General features: G+C 36.6%; 11 non-coding genes across 11 annotated transcripts; all 11 read left to right on the top strand.

Moving 5' to 3' along the window:
• Positions 1-644: 644 nt before the first annotated feature.
• TRNAQ-UUG (transfer RNA glutamine (anticodon UUG)) lies at positions 645-716 on the top strand. Its single transcript has one exon. It is a non-coding gene; the product is annotated as a tRNA-Gln (tRNA).
• Positions 717-830: 114 nt separating this feature from the next.
• Positions 831-902, top strand: TRNAQ-UUG (transfer RNA glutamine (anticodon UUG)). The gene has a single exon. It is a non-coding gene; the product is annotated as a tRNA-Gln (tRNA).
• A 301-nt stretch (positions 903-1,203) lies between these two features.
• Positions 1,204-1,275, top strand: TRNAQ-CUG (transfer RNA glutamine (anticodon CUG)). Its single transcript has one exon. It is a non-coding gene; the product is annotated as a tRNA-Gln (tRNA).
• Positions 1,276-1,391: 116 nt separating this feature from the next.
• Positions 1,392-1,463, top strand: TRNAQ-UUG (transfer RNA glutamine (anticodon UUG)). The gene has a single exon. It is a non-coding gene; the product is annotated as a tRNA-Gln (tRNA).
• Positions 1,464-17,127: 15,664 nt separating this feature from the next.
• Positions 17,128-17,199, top strand: TRNAQ-UUG (transfer RNA glutamine (anticodon UUG)). Its single transcript has one exon. It is a non-coding gene; the product is annotated as a tRNA-Gln (tRNA).
• A 107-nt stretch (positions 17,200-17,306) lies between these two features.
• Positions 17,307-17,378, top strand: TRNAQ-UUG (transfer RNA glutamine (anticodon UUG)). Its single transcript has one exon. It is a non-coding gene; the product is annotated as a tRNA-Gln (tRNA).
• A 301-nt stretch (positions 17,379-17,679) lies between these two features.
• On the top strand, positions 17,680-17,751 carry TRNAQ-UUG (transfer RNA glutamine (anticodon UUG)). Its single transcript has one exon. It is a non-coding gene; the product is annotated as a tRNA-Gln (tRNA).
• Positions 17,752-17,866: 115 nt separating this feature from the next.
• Positions 17,867-17,938, top strand: TRNAQ-UUG (transfer RNA glutamine (anticodon UUG)). Its single transcript has one exon. It is a non-coding gene; the product is annotated as a tRNA-Gln (tRNA).
• Positions 17,939-18,091: 153 nt separating this feature from the next.
• On the top strand, positions 18,092-18,163 carry TRNAQ-UUG (transfer RNA glutamine (anticodon UUG)). Its single transcript has one exon. It is a non-coding gene; the product is annotated as a tRNA-Gln (tRNA).
• Positions 18,164-18,465: 302 nt separating this feature from the next.
• TRNAQ-UUG (transfer RNA glutamine (anticodon UUG)) lies at positions 18,466-18,537 on the top strand. Its single transcript has one exon. It is a non-coding gene; the product is annotated as a tRNA-Gln (tRNA).
• A 153-nt stretch (positions 18,538-18,690) lies between these two features.
• On the top strand, positions 18,691-18,762 carry TRNAQ-UUG (transfer RNA glutamine (anticodon UUG)). The gene has a single exon. It is a non-coding gene; the product is annotated as a tRNA-Gln (tRNA).
• The last annotated feature ends 4,677 nt before the right edge of the window (positions 18,763-23,439 follow it).

Below are 23,439 nucleotides of genomic sequence, written 5' to 3' on the forward strand. Positions count from 1 at the left end.
TGTATAAATTTTGATAAACCAATAGAATGGCGTTTTTCAATAATTATGTTAATAATATTTCTGTCCAGTTACCCTTAAAAACCTCTAGTCCAATCGCGATGCGTGAAGAAATTGTCTAGTCAAAACGAAAAGCACTAGTCGAAATGAAGTTTTGACATGTCTAAAATTAATTTTGACATGTATAAATTGTGTCGAGTCAAGTAAAAACGTGACTCGTCCCCAGCTACGCCCAAATGAAACAGCCAATTTCTAATGGTTGAATGAATAATGAGCTTAAATTGTCATTGTTTTATTGGTGGACACGTTGCAAATTCGATGGGATTCGGTGAATTAAAAGCCAATGAATGCTAACGGAAAAGCACTAGTAAAAAACTTTTGACATGTCCAAAAGTGTTGCTTGTGACACTTTTGGCGTTCCATACCCGCTTTCACTTGTTTTGTTTTTCATGATATTGCCGGTTCCATGGTGTAATGGTTAGCGCTGTCTACTTAGAATTCAGCGATCCGAGTTCAAGTGTCGGTGGAACCTTAATTCATTGGAAACAATAGCGTGATGATGAAATTATCTCATCCGTCGACATGGTTTTTATAAGAAATTTTTAATTCTTTTTCTATAACTCCTTTTTGATTTTTATGACTTTGCCGGTTCTATGGTGTAATGGTTAGCACTCTCGACTTTGAATCCAGCAATCCGAGTTCAAATCTCGGTGGAACCATGATTCATTGGAACCAATAGCCTAAATATGAAATTATCTCTTTGGTGGACATGGTTTTATGGGAAATTCTTAATTATTTTTCTAAAAATACAATTTGATTTTTATGACTTTGGCGGTTCCATCGTGTAATGGTTAGCACTCTGGACTTTGAATCCAGTGATCCGAGTTCAAGTCTCGGTGGAACCTTAATTCATTGGAAACAATAGCCTGATGATGAAATTATCTCTCGGGTCGACATGGTTTTTATAAGAAATTTTTAATTCTTTTTCTATAACACCTTTTTGATGTTTATGCCTTGCCGGTTCCATGGTGTAATGGTTGGCACTCGGGACTTTGAATCCAGCGATTCGAGTTCAAATCTCGGTGGAACCATGATTCATTGGAACCAATAGCCTAAAGATGAAATTACCTCTTCGGTGGTCATGGTTTTTCTAAGAAATTTTTAATTCTACTTCTAAAATTCCTTTTTGATTTTTATAACGTTGACGGTTCCATGGTGTAATGGTTAGCACTCTGGACACTGAATCCAATGATCCGAGTTCAAGTCTCGGTGGAACCTTGGTTTATTGGAAATAATAGCCTGATGATGAAATTATATCTTCAGTGGATATGGTTTTTATAAGAAATTGTTAATTCTTCTTCTAAAACTCCTTTTTTTATTTTTATGACTTTGCCGGTTCCATGGTGTAATGGTTAGCACTCTGGACTTTGAATCCAGCGATCCGAGTTCAAATCTCGGTGGAACCATGATTCATTGGAACCAATAGCCTAAATATGAAATTATCTCTTCGGTGGACATGATTTTTATAGGAAATTCTTAATTATTTTTCTAGAAATACCTTTTGATTTTAATGACTGTAGTAGTTAACCCCCCTCTTTCTGGATACGCGTGGGGGGGGGCGCGTGCTTTCCCCCACGCGTCCACAGCTGCGTGACGGGGGGAATGAAGCGGGGAATCGCGATTCCGCCCCCCCTCGGGCGCGTGTCACGCGCGCGTGACCTAAATAATTAATGAGATTAACAGGTGTTAATTAATTAGACTAGTTAGTCGACCTGTCAATCAACCAGTTCAAGGTCAATTAAAAAAGGGTGAATATTAATGAGCGGGGTTTACCGTTATGGGTCATTGACCTGTTATATGGATAGTATATTAACATGTGTTTGGTAAGCGCGAAAAGGATCAATGAACAAGTGGAGGGGAGGTAAAGTTTGTATTTACTAGTTATAAAGTTTGTACCTTTATAATTACCAGTTAACCGTTAGTGGTAGCTATATGGTTAACAACTCATTAGCATTTTTTGCGACGCGAGGATCAGTGAACAAGTGGTTAAACTCTATAGGTCTATTACATGTTTGACATGATTTTGACGGGGAAACGGGTATAGTTTGTACTCTATAGGTCTATTACATGTTTGTACCTTTATAATTAACCGTTAGGGGTGTTTGACCTGGTTGCTATATGGTTAACAACTCATTAGCATTTTTGGCGGGGATTTAACATGCGTTTATGATGATGTAAGCGCGAAAAGGATCAATGAACAAGTGGAGGGGGGTAAAGTTTTTATTTAATAGTATAAAAGTTTGCATGGTTTAATTACCTGACAACGGTTAGGAAGCGTCTTTGGGATTATGGACCTGAACAAGTGATCTCTTTTACTGGATGTTATATGGTTGAACTCTTAGCCATTTGGCGGGTAAATCAGTATATTTGTTTATAACAGTTAGGCAACGTCTTGGGGGTTAATCAACAAGTGGTCTTAAGTAGTAAATATTAAAGAGTTTTATAAGCTGTGTTTTAACGTTAGGAAGCGCGGTAAAAAAGACTTAACAGAACGGGGTAAAGTTTGGAGGCTGGTCTCTCTTTTAACGGTTGTTATATGCACTCTTAGTAATTTTGGTTGGAAATTCATGTGTTTTGGCCGCCTGGTTTTTAGGTTATTAATCTTTATGCACATAAAAAGTAAAGACTCTTAAACGCACCTCCCCGAAGCGCGGTAAAAATGATTCATATTTAGGCTAACAACACATAACGGGGTAAAGTTTGTAGGCTGGTTTCGAGTGGTCTCTCTTTTAGCGGTTGTTAGTCATTTTTGGCTGGAAAATTCATGTGTTTTGGCCGCCATCTTTAATGATTCATATTCAAACGGGTTCTGTAGGGTGTATTGAAATAGAGGTCACGTGGCTGAACTCTTAAAATTAGCATATTTGTATGTTTTATAACCGTTAGGTAACGTCTTGGGGTTAATCAACAAGTGGTCTTAATTTTGGCCGCCATCTTTAATGTTTCATATTCAAACGGGTTCTGTAGGGTGTATTGAAATAGAGGTCACGTGGCTGAACTGAAGTCTCTAGTCCTAAGGTAGTGCCTTGGGTGTAAGCTGATAAATATTATGACAATGCATCATGTATTAATTTTATATTACCGTTAATGAGGACGCGCGGTAAACATTGTACATTACGGGTAAAGTTTTATTGTTAAGCCTAGCAATCGTAAATAATAAGCCTAAAATTTATGAAATGTAAACTGTGTATTCAAGGTTATTTTGGGGTGAAGAAATTAGGGAGTTTAGTTTTTTATTGGATATTGCAAGTTTTTTAAAATACTCAATACGTTAATGACGGGATAAAGATAGTATATCCTGTCGTCCGTTAGGAAGCGTCTTGATGGTCATCTCAAGTAAACATTTGTTCAAGGTCAATTGAAAAGGGTGAATTACATAATGCCAAAAGACATTTCAATAACTGGCGTGTGTAACAAGTTTTCCCTATATGGTTCGATCAAAAAGCCGCGTCACGTGATCATCTGATTTACGGTTATTGAAAAAGGTCTTCCATAAATTAAATTATTATAATCATGCAATGCTGCCATTTTTCGCCACTAGGTTGGTAACTATGGATTTGGGTACATGTTCCTAATACCTAAAACTGTTAGTCTAGGGAGAATGATAGGAAATTAAAAAAAACATTATTTTTAATATTGCCACTTGGGGACGCTAGGGGTCGAGTTGCGTTGGGGACATGTTAGATATTTTTAAGTGTAGAAAAATTAATTAATTCTGAGGGTGGCGGCGTCGGCGTTTTAATAATTATCAAATACTTGTAAAAGTATATTTACATCGTCTTTGTTATGTTAGGTTGACTTCTTAACAGTACATAACGGGGTAAATTGTCAAGCGTGGCCATCTTTGCTATTTTTAGGAAATGTATTTAAGAAGCGCCATATTTCCTTTAGATCACGTACAATGTTGTTTTGACGCTTATAAACAAGTTGTTCCCAACGGTTTTTTATATTAACACGTACCTAAAAGCCGCTAGATGACTTGGGCCTTTGGTATTAGCTGATTATTATTATGACACTGTTTCGGCATCGTCATTTTAAGTTCAATGTTAAATTCGTTAACCTCGCAGTTTAAAACAAGTTGTCCTTATATTAATAATAAGCTTGGTACGTCAGGTATTATTAACAACGTTTGCAGCTCTGGCCTTATAAATGTTTCATTGTATACAATGTCTTTACGCACATCGTGTACATTTCCTTCAAAAATATTAGTTTACGTATATTCGTAACATATAACCTTTAAGTTTTACCAATCGGACATGTTTTAGTTATGGGACAATGATAGGAAACTATCGTCTTTAATCATATAATAAACTAAGTATTTACTCTTAGGATTAGTGCGGGTTGAAGTACCAGACTTTTGTTATTATCTGGATATGTTACTATTGAAACATTAACGATTCTTCTAAATATAATGCATTTATAAGTTCGCGTATTGAATACATAATAGTATTAAGAACTTATGAATACGTGGCCACTATACGAAATATTTACATAACAAGGTCGGTTCGCACTCACAATAAACGTTAAAAAATCCTCTAATCTATCGTATATTATTATTCCGTGTTAACCAAGCGGCGCGAGTAATGTTTCCGCAGCGGTTTAATAGACTATAACAAGTTGTAACATGTACGGTTCGTTAATTTTCGTAAGTGGCAGCCATATTTAGAACCTTATTGTATTCAATTGCTATTTTTCACCACTAGGAGATTCATCCTTTTAATAGCATTAACATAATTTCTAAATACAGAGCTATTTAGAGGGTGATTTCTTATCTTTTTAAACTTATAGGTGTTGTGGTCAGTTATTGAGATTTTCACTCCTATACGGTTCAATGGGAATTATTATTAATCGATATTGTCAATTATATTAAGATTTCAAATAGAGTTGCAATTTATTCCGAGAGGGGGTAATGTAGTTTTAAATTATGACATACTTTATATAGTATATCAACTTATACAGGGTCTTTTTTTTTGCTCGGAAAAGTGTTTTTTTTCAAAAACTATTTATAGTACCGATTTCAAATTTGGAAGGTCAATTCTCTATACCGGGGGACATCAGTTTGAGAAATTTGAGCGTTTTCGGTAATGTTTTTCACCAATTTTGAAAAATTATTTTTCGACCACTAGGTGCGAGATAAAAGATTTCTATTATAAAGTTGTAGGCCGTCATCGAAAACCCTTAAAAATTGTTCACTCGACGAAAAACAACTTATTTATCAGTGAAAATTCGAGCTTGAAAAATTTACAAGTTGGTGAAGCCAAATTACGATTGTTTGAAACGATAATTGAAACGGGAACAAGTCTAATACAAACGTAGTAGAGTTTTCACACTTGAAAAAATGTACACGTTTGGTTTTTAAATGCAGATATTTTATTCACATAAATTTTTACAAAACATTTTCAATAATATCACCATTGGCTGCAACACAGGTTTGTGCGCGGACAATTAAGTTCTCAAACGCTTTCTCTACCATTTCTGGTGTGACGTCTCGGCAAGCACTGATTATTCGTCTAATGAGTTCCTCCCTAGTTTCAATGGGCGTGGCGTATACCTTTGCTTTAACGAATCCCCAGAGAAAATAATCCAGCGGTGTTAGGTCAGGTGACCTTGCTGGCCAATGCACTGGACCATTTCTCCCTATCCACCTTTCAGGAAACTCGTTGTTGAGGTGCTCAGTTACTTGCCGGGAAAAATGCGGAGGGGCGCCATCTTGCTGAAACCACAACTGACGTCTTTCAGCCAATGGAAGGTCGTCGATTGCGTCACTCAGTTCGTTCTGTAGAAAATGTAAATACCTTTGGCCGTTGAGGTTCGTCGGCAGGAAAAAGGGACCAATCAAACGGTTTCCAACAAGTCCAACCCAAACATTGACCCGTTCAAATTGAACCTGGTGATGATATTCAAAACCCCAATGTGGGTTGATGTCAGACCAAAGATGGCTGTTTTGATGATTAAAGGGCCCATCTCTAGAAAATGACGCTTCGTCGGAGAACAAAACATGGCGCAAAAATTGTCTATCTTCTTGGACAGCATTTAGTAACCAGTTGCTAAATTCATAACGTCTTTGATGGTCTCCGTCAATTAGTCCTTGGTGGAGCGTAGCTCTGTATGGGTGATAGCGATTCTTACGAAGAATTTTCCACACACGATTTGCAGAACAACCCAAATCAGCAGCGGCGTTAGCGCAACTGTGACGAGGATATGCCACAAAGTACGCGAGTACATTGTTCTCGAAGTCTAAATCCGGTTGACCCAATCCGCGAAACCTAGGTTGCAAGTTACCAAATTGATTGAAATCGTGAATTGCTCGTCTTACTGTATTTACAGATGGTGCTCCATTTGGATGTCTTTCTGCGAAGATTTCAGTCACTCTTCTAAGGTTTTGCGCTGCTTCTCCATAGTAAATGGCAACTATCTCGGTACGCTCAGCTACTGAATAACGAGGCATTGTTCGGAATATTATCAAACACTGATAATAATCTCCCAAAGTTTTCCTTTAAATACCCAATGCATGTTTAGGATTGACCTATAGCCTCGTGTTTTTTAAATCCGGTCGTTTTTTTAACCAAAGTTTCAACTGGATTAGGTAATTCGGTTTCAATTATCGTTTCAAACAATCGTAATTTGGCTTCACCAACTTGTAAATTTTTCAAGCTCGAATTTTCACTGATAAATAAATTGTTTTTCGTCGAGTGAACAATTTTTAAGGGTTTTCGATGACGGCCTACAACTTTATAATAGAAATTTTTTATCTCGCACCTAGTGGTCGAAAAATAATTTTTCAAAATTGGTGAAAAACATTACCGAAAACGCTCAAATTTCTCAAACTGATGTCCCCCGGTATAGAGAATTGACCTTCCAAATTTGAAATCGGTACTATAAATAGTTTTTGAAAAAAAACACTTTTCCGAGCAAAAAAAAAGACCCTGTATATTATACGAACAATAAAAAGTACAGCAAGATAAATGGCCAAAGACTATTTTCTTACATAAGAGCTTTAAAAAATTTACATAACAGAAATACTACACAGACATTTAATAACTATTTTATTTAGATTATAATATAACACTCAGTTAATCAAGTTAATTTTTAACGAAATTTGCAAAATACGTAGCAGCCTATCGATTTGATATTTTCGTTAATATTGTTGGCAATTAAACTTTAGGGTCATTTCACAGAAAATCATGTTTAGTTAACAACTTAAACACAAGTTTTTTTGTTTGCCACCTGCTTAATGTAAAAGTCGCTTCACGATTTGGTGGCGCTTTGGGTTTTAGCCTGGCTATTATTTAATAGACTAGTTTCTTAATCTTTCAGGACTTTTTTGTTAGGAGATTTCAATATCGCGGCAAAGAATACGTTTCTTAGTATAAAAAGCGAATAAGATAAAAAAAATCGTTGTGTTTTACAACTACCTAATTTTTTAATCTATGTGTCTGTAATCAAATTATTACAACGAAATTTAATAGCACATTGAATATTTTTAATGGCAATGGAAAGAAAATATAAAAGTACATGGTTGATATAGAACATTACGTGAAGTTTTTCAACTTTAAGACAGGTTACTCTCTAGCTTTGAAGTTTTTGAAACGTGAGATATAAAATATGAATTCAATCCAATCTCAATAACTGACCAAAATAGCTCTCATTAATTGTTTTTGAAAGTTCATATTCTACCAGAAATATTAATAAAATATTTTATTAGAAATTTAGGTAGTTTACGGTTATCAGATATTTACAAAGTTTTAAATCTGTTTAGGTCTACGATTTGTATTACTTTTTGTTGTACGAGTTGATAATCGGCTATTTTGTATACTAAACCAATCGCGATTTTTTATTACCAACACCTACTAAGTTTTATTTATAAAAAGAATAAAAATCCGAAATGAGATATTCAGATCACGTTTTTCATGAGCTGTTATTCCTCCGGATGTCATGGACATTTAAGTACATTCCCCCCGATGTTAAAACCAATGCTCTAATTGTATTAGAGTTTATATAACGGTTGTGAGATATTTTAATAAAAACATTTTTTTTTTCGTAGAATGAGGAATGTGTGTTTTGAATAACTTCACCGCGTGCGTAACGCCTCCCTCTGTCTTCTCTCTCGCCAAACCGCCAGCGCCGAGATATCCTGCGGGCTTAGACAGGGCAGATGGAGAGCGTTCGTTTAACGTATAGAGCTAGAACGGCAACAACTTTCGCTTTTTACACGCCAGCTTGTCCCAGCCTTTTGATCAGTGTCTTTTTAAGAGAAACTAATCATTTTCGACACTATTCAGCGGCCCCATTTTTCGAAATGAATCAATTTTTATAGGTACATTTTAATTTATTAAAAAAAACAAATAATTTATACAATTAAAATATTTTTAATTACATTCAAATTTATTGAAAAACTCAATGCATATTTTTATAGATACAATTAATTTTAAATGATATTTTTGTAGCCAAAAGGGATACTGGTACCGTCGCTTCTAAAGATCCGCTTGTTTGACGTAAATCCAACGAGTTTTTCAGCTGGTTTTTGGAAAAGCTGCCCCGTTTTTAAACGTTTCACGTTAAATGGGACTTCGACGCTGTATTTCAATTGTTGGTTGCGTGTAGCAAGGTCTTTTAAAGCTTGAAAGTTTAGAATTGACTGATTTTTTTTAGTCAACGTAATGCCTTTCAGTTTAGTGACAATCTTTCCAGATTCGAATAAAATTGAATAAGCTTTACATCCCAAGGAAACAAAGGCTTTTATATTTTCATTGGGATACTGGTCAGCTAATGTACCTAGGGTAGTCCCTAGCGGTATATTCAAGTCTTTACTCATATAAAGAAAAGCAGAGTCAGTATCTAAATAATTTAAATTAGGACCAATTTGAGCCATTAATTTGTATAATTTAATACGGCCGTAACTAGCTACAAACGCGCCTATCGTTGGTGACCCTTTCCGATAAGTTGGAACGTAGTCTTCCCGAAAACGAGTGGAGACTAAGGCTATATCATCGTCTAGTAGTTTAAAATCAGTTAATTCTTTGGTTTGATCGGCCAAAATTTCGACTAATTCCTTATAAGAATTAGTAAAAACACTTTGGCCTCGATTTAAATTAATGGAATTTTTGCCCCACAGACTGTTTAGACTAAGTTTACCAATAGCCTTTAAAGCGGGATTATCGGTTATATCGTCTAAATTTAAATCTAACCCGTCAATTTCATTAAAGTCTCGTAAATAATTAAGTTTTTGTTCTAATGTAATTATGTCTTTTGGATACGACGAATTTTGAACCTTAATTTTATAAAAAAGCCGAATATAGTCATCGAATAGCGGACAATCTTTATCGAATGTCTCTTGACAATGATGTACTTCGTGAATTGTAATAATTTTGTAACCGTACTCTATCGCTAGATAAAACTCGGGGGTCGTCCACACGTTGGTTATGCTACGCTCTCGATCAGTATGGGTACATTCGAAACATTGTTCAGCTGCACATTTGTAGCAGAGAGTATAATAAATTTTACTATTTATATTAGCTGAGAGAATAGGGAGGTTTAAATTGGTAGGTGGCAGCACCGTAGCTTTAATTAGACCAAAATAAGCGTTAACGGAAAAATTAAAGTTACAAGTTATAATTTCGGGGCTCGATTTGGGATATTTATAGGAACTCATCTGGACGGAAGGGTACATGCTATTGAAATCCACGACTTTGATTGGTCGATCGGGAGTGGCTTCGGCGTAAATTACAAAGTTTTCGACCCTCCCCCCGCGAATGGCGTCTCTCGCTCCTATCGGTTTGGTAAAGGGTAGGGAATCGCAAAAACTCGCAATTGCTGGGTCTTCTACTAACTCATCATACTCGTGTTCCCATATACTAATAAACTGCGCATTAGGTCTTTCCTTTTTTAAAAAATTTTCGCGGTCTAAGGTTTTGAGATAAATATTTAAATTTGAATCTTTTAACTGTTTATCGTAAGCCTGGTGGTCAGTGTGTAGTGGGCATTTATGTTAATGGCAGCCGTAAAATTCAGCAATTATTTCGGGCGAGGAACAATAACCGTCTAATCGATAGGGGTAAATTACATGTTCTCCACCTAGCGATCGAGCCGTTTGAAATGTCACGTTGAGTTTTTTCCCCAAATAAGCTAACCATTTTAGGGCCTTGACACTATGCCGTTTCCTATAACCCGTCCCCGGAACTATCGCGATAGTGTTTGGTTCGACAAATCTACTAAGGAATAAATTTGTGACGGCTCCCGGCAACGTTATGGCGTTTGACCCTAACAAATCAAAATCGACTGTTTTTAAAAATAAATTTCTAAAACTATCGAATCCTTTCTGTAAAAGTTTCGGTTAAAACTTTATTTAGATCAAAAACGACGTAACGTTGGGAATCGTACCATTGATTAAATTCTACGATTTCCTCGTCCGTAAATTGGTCGATACCAAAATCTTCTTTCTCGGGGAGGGCGCCGATATAATCTAAATTGTTTTCCGTAGCGAATGAATAATAAAAATAACCTTTCTTTTGGACAATCTTAAAAGTTTTCGAGAAATTTCGAAGGGCTGTAGGTAGGAACATGTAACTATCGATAAAGGCTATTTTAAATTGGGCGAGAAACATACCCAGGGCTTTGGAACCGGTATAAATTATCTCGGGTTTAATCTTTCGTTTTAATAGACCGTTAAGAATAAGGAGCGTATCGAAACCACTCCCAAAATGGCTTATTAATATGACGTTTTCAAAGAGAGGCCGCGTAACTCTTTTGCGACCATTAACTGTCACCTGGCATGCTAATAAATAATCTAGGAAATTTTGAACGCAATCAAAGCCGTGAAATTTCCGGTAATCATAATTGGTCGAAAATGGCGCTTCTTGCATCGCGGAAATGATTAAAATTGGTCTAATTGCAGTGTCAGTCGTTATGGTTTCAAAATCAAAATAACATAGTCGTTTCTCATTTGATTTTATTTCTAATGGGCGGACGTGACACTCGTTTTTGGGATGCTCAATTTTGCAAAAAGCGCATTTGTTGTCGCAATTATGATTGCCTTCATAGTCTTTCCCACAATTTAAACAGCGCCTTAAAACCTGACAGGTTCCTAGTTCTACGTGTTGGGAGAAACAATTTGGTCCGGCAAAATACCGATTACAGTCATTACAACGGGTAACCTGATCTAAACTAGGGTGGAATTCGGGGCCGCGACATCGGCGGCATTTAAGCTCGGGTCCGCAGTCGTGACTTTTTTTTCTTTGTCTTTATATAACAGGGTAAGACAAAATTTACAATAATATTTTGCCCCAAACATGGCCGAAAAAGATCGTACGACGTGGGTGTGGTCTTTAATTTTTAAGAGGAAAATTTGTTTTTCTTTGAAAGGTCCAATAAACACTTTATCGAAATTATCGTCCGCCGAGATTAATATAATTTGGTAGTCGGGTAATATATTTTGGAATCGGTTAATATCAATTATTTCTACGGGGCCTTCGGGAACCACCGCTTGGGCGTGTAATTTTTTGGCTTCAAGTTCTTGTTCGGGTTTTGTCCCGTTTCTAATTGTCTTTAAATTATAGATGTTAAAACTAGCACCCTGACCTAAACTTTTCAAATGCTGATAGTCGGCCAAAACTCTTCCCACCGCCAGGGCTCTCGTGAAACATAAATTGTCCGTATTTCTAATGGGAATAAATGTGTTACCCTGGTTGATATACTGATCTAGACATTCATAACTTCTTGTTCTAACGCTGCGAGGGGGTCCTCTCATAGGGGTATCTTGAAGAAATATTAGGTCGAATCTGAGGGGTGATTCTAAATAAATTGTCTTAACGGACTGCGCTACCTTTTCAATCCCCGTTAAAATTCTCTCAGCTGTCAACTCATTGATATTCATTAATTGGAAATTTATCGGATCGTGCAGCTCATCGGAAATTACCACCACCCTGACGCGCGTATAGCCTAAATTATCGGCCGTTATTCTATCTAATATTGATTGGAAAATACGGGTCAGTTGGTTACTGATATCCGCGTGGTTTAATTGGTCTAAATTTTTAAAATTACACTCGAATAGCATAGATTTACACCTATACTTTCGAGAAGAACTGGCAATGATTTTATCTATTGAGTAAAAGTTTTTAGGGTTGAAACGGGTGCTAAGATCGAGGGCTATGGTGTTTTTAAAGTCCTGCGTAAATATTTAATACGGTTTGAATCGTTGTCGTAAACTTCACAGGAATTCTGCAAATTTAATAGTTTTTCGTAAGTCCACGATTTTTATAGACGTCTCTTGCACGACAGGTGAGCGTTCTACCGCAGAACCACGGATACAATTACGCTTCAGTGAACTCTTCCGAGGAGAGTTATATTTTGGCTTGCCAACTTGTTATACTGGCAATTTTTATCCCGAAATTTTTATGGCGGGAAAACTCTACGACTATATCCTTCCAGCCGTCGTCTACTTGCTTAGATGGACCTGGCTTGGATGGGGTGCTTTTGGGTGGCGCATCAACTGGTTTGAATGGTGATTGTTTAGATGAGTTGTCGAGAACCTCGTGGCATAATAAGTCTTCTTGTAGAAAAGCTTTTCGCCTTTATATTCGAGACCACGTTTGACCTTATTGGTGAACAGTTGGGTGTTTCGGTGCAATGCACGAACTTTTTCTAAAATTCAATAAAAACAGACTGAATAATCTATTACTCTTCGTTCAACTTCCATCGTGCCCAGGGCCGTCTTAAGGCATCGGCTAAATGGGCTACAGCCCAGGGCCCCAGCCAAATTTGGGACCCCGGCTAGGGATAAGGGTTTAGTTGGTAAATATTATTTATGTTCATTTAATATTATGTATCTTTTAGTTATGTCTAAAGTAATTTGACTCATCGTCACATCGCGTATCATACGGTACCTACAATTTCTAAAACCTAACAGCGAGTCACTGTCAGTAAAAATCTAATTTTCAGTAGTCTTATCTTATACTTTTGTAAAGTTTCGGTTTGATTATTGTGTAGTTGAATTTAGACAACGGACATACAAAGGCTTACCGTTGGGGATCGCAAAAGTGTTAAAAATAATTTAGCCCAGGGCCCTAAAAGGTCTTAAGACGGGCCTGATCGTGCCAGAATAATAACAATAAACGGTCATTTAAAAAATGTAATTCCCCAAATTTTAAAATGTACTTACAATTTCTTCGCGTCGAATGCAAGTTGAGCAATAAATGCAAATCAACGCGCGCCTCTATTTATATTTACAAAGTCCCCTAGCGGGACGCTTAGGAAACTCTATAACACATGCTAATTTATCTAACGCTTTTTTATTAATACATGTGTAAATTTTCGTAATAAACTAAAATCCCCTAGCGGGACGCTTAGGAACTTCTATAACACATGTGTAATAATTTGTAACGGTTTTTTACACCTAAATTATCCGAAGACTTTGTCAAGCAATTATTTTTTATATAGGATGTTTACATTAAAAACACGGGAGATAAACTAACAATTCTACTTTAAGATTTTTGTAAACTCTAATTATAACAGAAAGTGTAACTGTTAATGATTATAGTAGTTATAGCTTTTTGACTTTGGTCATACTTATCGACTTTCCGCAACTTAAATATTTCCCTTCAACCATTTCCATTACCTCTCGGGTAAAAACGACGCTTTTTAAAAATTGAAACACCTGCCAGTAAATTATTCCATGAAGAATGACGTTATGAAATACCAACGACCATTTTATATTTAACTAAGTCAATCTTGTGACGATAAAATAATAATAGTATGCGTTAAATGGGTGAATTATAATACTCTAATTATAACAAAGAGTAACTGTTAATGTTTTCAATAATAGTTATAGCTTTTTGACTCTTTGGTCCGAGTTATATTCTTTAAGACCAAGTATTATCTTTAAATTTGTTAGCATTTTGCCCCTTTTTATTATGACCGTTTCTACCTTTTCGGTCATTTCACTGTATTATAGTCCATAGGTGGTTTTTACTAACAACCATCTGTGAAACATTTATAAGGCTAGAGCTGCAAACGTTGTTAATAATACCTGACGTACCAAGCTTATTCTTAATATAAGGACAACTTGTTTTAAACTGCGAGGTTAACGAATTTAACATTGAACTTAAAATGACGATGCCGAAACAGTGTCATAATAATAATCAGCTAATACCAAAGGCCCAAGTCATCTAGCGGCTTTTAGGTACGTGTTAATATAAAAAACCGTTGGGAACAACTTGTTTATAAGCGTCAAAACAACATTGTACGTGATCTAAAGGAAATATGGCGCTTCTTAAATACATTTCCTAAAAATAGCAAAGATGGCCACGCTTGACAATTTACCCCGTTATGTACTGTTAAGAAGTCAACCTAACATAACAAAGACGATGTAAATATACTTTTACAAGTATTTGATAATTATTAAAACGCCGACGCCGCCACCCTCAGAATTAATTAATTTTTCTACACTTAAAAATATCTAACATGTCCCCAACGCAACTCGACCCCTAGCGTCCCCAAGTGGCAATATTAAAAATAATGTTTTTTTTAATTTCCTATCATTCTCCCTAGACTAACAGTTTTAGGTATTAGGAACATGTACCCAAATCCATAGTTACCAACCTAGTGGCGAAAAATGGCAGCATTGCATGATTATAATAATTTAATTTATGGAAGACCTTTTTCAATAACCGTAAATCAGATGATCACGTGACGCGGCTTTTTGATCGAACCATATAGGGAAAACTTGTTACACACGCCAGTTATTGAAATGTCTTTTGGCATTATGTAATTCACCCTTTTCAATTGACCTTGAACAAATGTTTACTTGAGATGACCATCAAGACGCTTCCTAACGGACGACAGGATATACTATCTTTATCCCGTCATTAACGTATTGAGTATTTTAAAAAACTTGCAATATCCAATAAAAAACTAAACTCCCTAATTTCTTCACCCCAAAATAACCTTGAATACACAGTTTACATTTCATAAATTTTAGGCTTATTATTTACGATTGCTAGGCTTAACAATAAAACTTTACCCGTAATGTACAATGTTTACCGCGCGTCCTCATTAACGGTAATATAAAATTAATACATGATGCATTGTCATAATATTTATCAGCTTACACCCAAGGCACTACCTTAGGACTAGAGACTTCAGTTCAGCCACGTGACCTCTATTTCAATACACCCTACAGAACCCGTTTGAATATGAAACATTAAAGATGGCGGCCAAAATTAAGACCACTTGTTGATTAACCCCAAGACGTTACCTAACGGTTATAAAACATACAAATATGCTAATTTTAAGAGTTCAGCCACGTGACCTCTATTTCAATACACCCTACAGAACCCGTTTGAATATGAATCATTAAAGATGGCGGCCAAAACACATGAATTTTCCAGCCAAAAATGACTAACAACCGCTAAAAGAGAGACCACTCGAAACCAGCCTACAAACTTTACCCCGTTATGTGTTGTTAGCCTAAATATGAATCATTTTTACCGCGCTTCGGGGAGGTGCGTTTAAGAGTCTTTACTTTTTATGTGCATAAAGATTAATAACCTAAAAACCAGGCGGCCAAAACACATGAATTTCCAACCAAAATTACTAAGAGTGCATATAACAACCGTTAAAAGAGAGACCAGCCTCCAAACTTTACCCCGTTCTGTTAAGTCTTTTTTACCGCGCTTCCTAACGTTAAAACACAGCTTATAAAACTCTTTAATATTTACTACTTAAGACCACTTGTTGATTAACCCCCAAGACGTTGCCTAACTGTTATAAACAAATATACTGATTTACCCGCCAAATGGCTAAGAGTTCAACCATATAACATCCAGTAAAAGAGATCACTTGTTCAGGTCCATAATCCCAAAGACGCTTCCTAACCGTTGTCAGGTAATTAAACCATGCAAACTTTTATACTATTAAATAAAAACTTTACCCCCCTCCACTTGTTCATTGATCCTTTTCGCGCTTACATCATCATAAACGCATGTTAAATCCCCACCAAAAATGCTAATGAGTTGTTAACCATATAGCAACCAGGTCAAACACCCCTAACGGTTAATTATAAAGGTACAAACATGTAATAGACCTATAGAGTACAAACTATACCCGTTTCCCCGCCAAAATCATGTCAAACATGTAATAGACCTATAGAGTTTAACCACTTGTTCACTGATCCTCGCGTCGCTTTCCCAAAACACATGTTAAATTCACGCAAAAAATGCTAATGAGTTGTTAACCATATAGCTACCCCTAACGGTTAACTGGTAATTACAAAGGTACAAACTTTATAACTAGTAAATACAAACTTTACCTCCCCTCCACTTGTTCATTGATCCTTTTCGCGCTTACCAAACACATGGTACTATACTATCCATATAACAGGTCAATGACCCATAACGGTAAACCCCGCTCATTAATATTCACCCTTTTTTAATTGACCTTGAACTGGTTGATTGACAGGTCGACTAACTAGGCTAATTAATTAACACCTGTTAATCTCATTAATTATTCAGGTCACGCGCGCGTGACACGCGCCCGAGGGGGGGGGGGCGGAATCGCGATTCCCCGCTTCATTCCCCCCCGTCACGCAGCTGTGGACGCGTGGGGGAAAGCACGCGCCCCCCCACGCGTATCCAGAAAAAGGGGGGTTAACTACTGACTGTGCCGGTTCCATGGTGTAATGGTTAGCACTCTGGACTTTTAATCCAGCGATCCGAGTTCAAATCTCGGTGGAGCCTTGGTTCATTGGAAATAATAGCCTGATGATGAAATAATATCTTCAGTGGATATGGTTTTTATAAGAAATTGTTAATTCTTCTTCTAAAACTCCTTTTTTATTTTTATGACATTGGCGGTTCCATGGTGTAATGGTTAGCACTCTGGACTTTGAAACCAGTTACCCGAGTTCAAGTCTCGGTGGAAGCTTGATTCATTGGAAACAATAGCCGGAAGATGAAATTATCTCTTTTGTGGCCATGTTTTTTTTAAAATATTTTAATTTTTTTCGGTGGACATGGTTTTTATGGGAAATTCTTAATTATTTTTCTTAAAATACAATATGATTTTTATGACTTTGGCGGTTCCATGGTGTAATGGTTAGCACTCTGGACTTTGAATTCAGCGATCCGAGTTCAAATCTTGGTGGAACCATGATTCATTGGAACCAATAGCCTAAAGATGAAATTACCTCTTCGGTGGTCATGGTTTTTATAAGAAATTTTTAATTCTACTTCCTTTTTTATTTTTATGACTTTGCCGGTTCCATGGTGTAATGGTTAGCACTCTGGACTTTGAATCCAGTGATCCGAGTTAAAGTCTCGGTGGAACCTTAATTCATTGGAAACAATAGCGTGGTGACGAAATTATCTCTTTCGTCGACATGGATTTTCTAAGAAATTTTTAATTCTTTTTCTATAACTCCTTTTTGATTTTTATGACTGTGCCGGTTCCATGGTGTAATGGTAAGCACTCTGGACTTTTAATCCAGCGATCCGAGTTCAAATCTCGGTGGAACCATGATTCATTGGATACAATAGCCTAAATATGAAATTATCTCTTCGGTGGATATGGTTTTTGTAAGAAATGTTTAATTCTATTTCTAAAACACCTTTTTGATCTTTATGCCTTGCCGGTTTCATGGTGTAATGGTTGGCGCTCTGGACTTTGAATCCAGCGATCCGAGTTCAAATCTCGGTGGAACCTTGATTCATTGGATACAATAGCCTAAATATGAAATTATATCTTCGGTGGATATGGTTTTTGTAAGAAATTGTTAATTCTTCTTTTAAAACTCCTTTTTGATTTTTATGACTTTGCCGGTTCCATGGTGTAATGGTTAGCACTCTCGACTTTGAATGAAGCGATCCGAGTTCAAATCTCGGTGGAACCATGATTCATTGGAAACAAGAGCCGGAAAATGATATTATCTCTTCTGTGGCCATGTTTTTTTTTAAATATTTTAATTTTTTTTGGTGGACATGGTTTTTATGGGAAATTCTTAATTATTTTTCTAAAAATACAATTTGATTTTTATGACTTAGCCGGTACTATGGTGTAATGGTTAGCACTCTGGACTTTGAATCCAGTGATCCGAGTTCAAGTCTCGGTGGAACCTTAATTCATTGGAAACAATAGCGTGATGATGAAATTATCTCTTCGGTCGACATGGTTTTTATAAGAAATTTTTAATTCTTTTTCTATAACACCTTTTTGATTTTTATGACTTTGCTGGTTCCATGGTGTAATCGTTAGCACTCTCGACTTTAAATCCAGCGATCCGAGTTCAAATCTCGGTGGAACCATGATTCATTGGATACAATAGCCTAAATATGAAATTATCTCTTCGGTGGATATGGTTTTTGTAAGAAATTGTTAATTCTTCTTTTAAAACTCCTTTTTGATTTTTATGACTTTGCCGGTTCCATGGTGTAATGGTTAGCACTCTCGACTTTGAATGAAGCGATCCGAGTTCAAATCTCGGTGGAACCATGATTCATTGGAAACAATAGCCGGAAAATGATATTATCTCTTCTGTGGCCATGTTTTTTTTTAAATATTTTAATTTTTTTCGGTGGACATGGTTTTTATGGGAAATTCTTAATTATTTTTCTAAAAATACAATTTGATTTTTATGACTTAGCCGGTACTATGGTGTAATGGTTAGCACTCTGGACTTTGAATCCAGTGATCCGAGTTCAAGTCTCGGTGGAACCTTAATTCATTGGAAACAATAGCGTGATGATGAAATTATCTCTTCGGTCGGCATGGTTTTTATAAGAAATTTTTAATTCTTTTTCTATAACACCTTTTTGATTTTTATGACTTTGCTGGTTCCATGGTGTAATCGTTAGCACTCTCGACTTTAAATCCAGCGATCCGAGTTCAAATTTCGGTTGAACCTTGATTCATTGGAACCAATAGCATAATTATGAAATAATTTCTTCGTTGGACATGATTTTTAAAGGAAATTCTTAATTATTTTTCTAAAACTCCTTTTTGATTTTTTAGACTTTGCCGGTTTCGTGGTGTAATGGTTAGAACTCTCAATTTTGAATCCAGCGATACGAGTTCAAATCTCGGTGGAACCTTGATTCATTTTAAACAATAGCCTTAAGATGAAATTATAGGAAAATGCTCTGCTACGCTGAGAAAAAAGGGGATATATAGGTAACCCTGGGTATTTTACTGCGGCTAAGAAGGGATTGGTATTAGAGAAGATCGTACCAATTGAAAACGCCCTAACTAGCATCGTACCAAATGACATCTTATTAAGTGGCATCGTACCAAGAGACATTGCCCTAAGTGGCATCGTCCTAAGTAGAACAGTACCTAGTGGTATCGCCCTAAGTGGCATCGTACCTAATCTGGTACTGAAATCTATTGTGTATTGAGAGGGGAGTTTTGCTTTTCAGCCTATATTAGTCCGTCGGCCAACAGTCGATATTTAAGAAATTAGTACCACCTGGGCGGGCAAATTTCTACCTATACCACGTTGTACCTTATACTATAACGGCCTTTACATACTAAGTAGGCAAACTTTTCCCGTATTTCAAAATTTGTCCTAAGTCATGGTAGTGTTATTACTATTTACATGTTTAATTTAAATATAAAATATATCTCCATAAAATAAATCAAGAATTCTATAATATAACGTTATTAAAAATATATAGTCCCCCCAGTAGTGACGTTTTCCACATTGCTTTGCGTCATCACAATAGCTTTATTAATGCACAACATTTTTAAGAATTTTTTTTCTCAGTGGTAGAGTAAGCACTTTACTGACTTTACATACATTTTGCCACGGAACTTTTAAGCCGCTTTAATTTGGGAATGTTAAGGTTTATGGAATTTTTCTCATTACGTCATCCAACGCGCATTGGCCCACGAATCAACGTTTTTATTAAATTATAAATTCCTTTTAATCATAATTAAGAATAGGACTGTACTATAACTAAAAAGTAATTTTTAAATACGGGTAAAGTTTGCCTACTTAGTAGCCGTTATATATAGTCCGTCGGCCAACCAAAATTTTGGTACCACCTGGGCGGGCAAATTCCTACCTATACCACGTTGTACATTATGACCCCCTTATAAAATTTTGACGTGATAGCAATCTCGTGAGGGTAGCTTAATAGGGTAAAAGGGGGTCAAAGGTCATTTTGGTGAATCTTTCGAATCGTATATCTCGTCAGCCTCTCAACCGATTAAAAGGAGAAGTACATAAAAAAATTCCTTGAACAAAATGCCATCGATTGAGTGTGAACACGATGTTGTCACGTCCAGGGGTCACGTGTAAAGGCCACGCCCCATAAAATGTGGTTTCGTGGTCAAATCGCCCTAAATACTTGATGCATATACTCAAATTAAAGGTCTTGACGAGGGGAATACGATTATGTATGTATTAGTGCGATTCATAGTTAAATATATCACTTAATTACTAATATTAACCTTGTTTTCGTTAATATAAATATGGTGCAATCCAAATTTATAAAAAAAAAATTAATGTCACAAAAGTAAGGGTAATATTTTTTGATACAAGATCGCTTTCAAACTTCAATTTTATAATGGCTGGAAATCTTTAAAATAATATTCAAAAAGTTACAAGTCGTCATCACTATCAGTAATGGAGTCACTGTCGGAGTCGCCTAGTTCGAATATTGGTGTGGCAACCTCTTCCTCCGGGTTTTTATTTTTGCATGTCTGTAATTTACACATATCGGTACAGGGTAATCCATTTACCATGCACGAACAGGTTGGAAGTTTGCAAGAACGCGAGCAATTACACGATAAAAGATCTAAAACCGCTTGCGGTGCTGGACTAGTCCGCATCCAATCGATCACTAAGCTATCACCTTCAATTTTCCATCCATAGCTTATTGGTGATGGAATTTCAGGATTTACGTGTAGAGATTTCTTCCAGATGCACGCTTGATAGTTGGAGCGCAAGATGTGCATGTATAAACAAACTTTACAGGGTGGTAATTGACTAGAGTCTATTTTTCCTTTTTTGGAACAAAATAGACTGTATCTAAGGTCATTGACGGACGAATTTTTGTTGCGCGATAAATATATTTGGCAAGTAAAGGCTTCGATGTCTTCAGAAACGCAAGGTTCAATTTCCCACGATTCCCCGAGTTTAGCAAAGGCGTTTTGAAATTTGGAATTATTTTTCATTGTTCTCAGCGCTTTAACTTTACCACGCCCAGAAAAAGAGCTAACGGTGTCACAACCTGTGAAGGAGTGAAAACCAATTAGGGCGTCGCAGACTGATTGTCCGAGGGATTCTGATAGATTCCTTATGTCTAAGAATCTTGTCCTATTTTGGGTTCCGCATTTAAAAAACATTGGGCTTGCAATCTGATTAGAAAATGCTACACATAAGATTAAAACGTCATTGTCTTCGACACAAAACGTTATTGATTTTAAACCCTTATTAGCAGCGTTATTAGCGTGAAGTAGCATGCGGGTGTCAGCTTCTTCTTGGGAGGAAAATAGTTCCGAAACCTCCGTACAACTGTCACTCACGATTGAGTAGCATTTGTCATCACAAGTTACATACAGTGTTTTATTTCCCAATTTTTTATTGTACTTATCTAATTTCCATTGTTCTATTAAGAACCTAATGAGATTAGTTTTATTTACTGAGGAGCATAGAAATTTTCTCCACTGCGATATAGGGTGCGCTGGTGTGATGTTTTTGAAAGTTATACTTTGTACCCCGTCTGCATATCTCGGCATTTTTAATAGAAAAATCTCTGTATACATCGAAAACTACATCTATTCGCTGACATTCTAAGCCTTCTCGTAAAACCATAGACTTTACCATGTCTGCGACATCTCCAAACGATTTGGGTATTCCAATTTTATGAACTATACTCATTCCGTCTATAATTCATGCAGCTGGTTTAGCTCGGGACTCTGAAGGAGTGTTCAGTTTTTCCAGTTCTTTGGCAAGTGCGGCTTTGTTTGTCTTGCGCAGAGAACCATCTGCATTTGCAAGAGCCCAAGGCAAAGGACCAAGCGGATGAGCAAGAACTTCTCTCATGTTGAGCTGGCGGCTTTGAGCAACAAGAACCATATGGCTAAAGATATTGTGATCCGACTTGAGAATGAGGTCTTTGGTTTGTCCGCTACAAATTTTCTTTTGCATATTAATGCTACTGAAAGTTTTCAAGTTGCACTTTTTCATCTTGTCAAAAAAATTTACTCTAGTTGAAAGATTTTCGAGTCTTTCCTCTTTAAAAGTTTGATAAGCTTGTTCTCCGACACTTTCAGCTCTTAAAAGATCATTCTCGACAACGGCAGGAGGTATTACACCAGTAGACAGACTGACCAAGTCAGTCTCTCCTCGTTGCATTGGGTTCAACCAACTACTTTCCATTAGTTGTAGAAGAGATTGGATATCAACTTCATCTCTTTTTACTCTCGACGATTGAAGGTCAGGATGGTTAGGGTTGCTCTTTTTCTGATCAGTTATGTTCCTTAACTGTCTTAGACATTTACTCCTGGAATCTGAGGTGATATAATACCTAGTTATTGCTCCCGGGTTCAAGCTGAAACCCTTGGTTCCTCCCGCCGTTTGCGTATCTTTGTTTATAGTCTCTTCAATGGTTTGATCCACAGGGATTCGTCCAAATGGATTCAGTTGCCCAATTTGAACGGAAAACCCCCCTTCTCTCAGGAATTCGTCCGTCTCTGGATGAGTGTTGGGAAGTTGTGACATCTCAGCAAAGTAGACGGGAAGATACCGTGCGTAATTTATTCTGTCGTAAGCAAAGCACCATGGTATAATTTTTCGAATGGACGATAGATGAAGTAACCAGTCTCCTTCTCTTGTCGATCTGATCAAATTTAGAAGAATATCAACCATATCGATATAAGATACCCAGAATTGAGATAAAGTTCCATTATAGGTTCTCAAAATTTCCATGTATTCTTCAAACTTTACTATAATTCTTGAGAATGAAGCACTTTGTATAACCTTGTTCAAGGAATCGTAACCAATTGACTCGCTGAAACTAGATATCATTTCAACGACTATTTTCAAGCACTCTTGGTCGTCGTCATTTCTTGTTTCTTGAAACCATTCAAGGAAACCTTTCCACGCCAATCTCAGCAATGCTTCGTATAAAAGTTTATGTACTCTAACTGCTCTGTTATAATGACGACCTTCCAAGACGCCAGAAATAGAACCTTCACTTAAAACACCAGCTTCGATGCACATATCTTTCAATCCAGCGTCTTGATAGCGTTTTCCGATAACTGCAAGGTAGGTACAAATTGTATGAAAGGAACCCATTCTTAGAATTATACTGTGAAATGTTTCGGGGTGTTTGAAACGTATTTCCATTGCTTTCGCGTAAAGGGCTTGATCAAAAACGCAAACAATCT

Source organism: Leiobunum rupestre, chromosome 6 (genome assembly GCF_980474605.1).
Source record: "Leiobunum rupestre chromosome 6, qqLeiRupe1.1.hap1, whole genome shotgun sequence".
Lineage (NCBI taxonomy): Eukaryota > Metazoa > Arthropoda > Arachnida > Opiliones > Sclerosomatidae > Leiobunum > Leiobunum rupestre.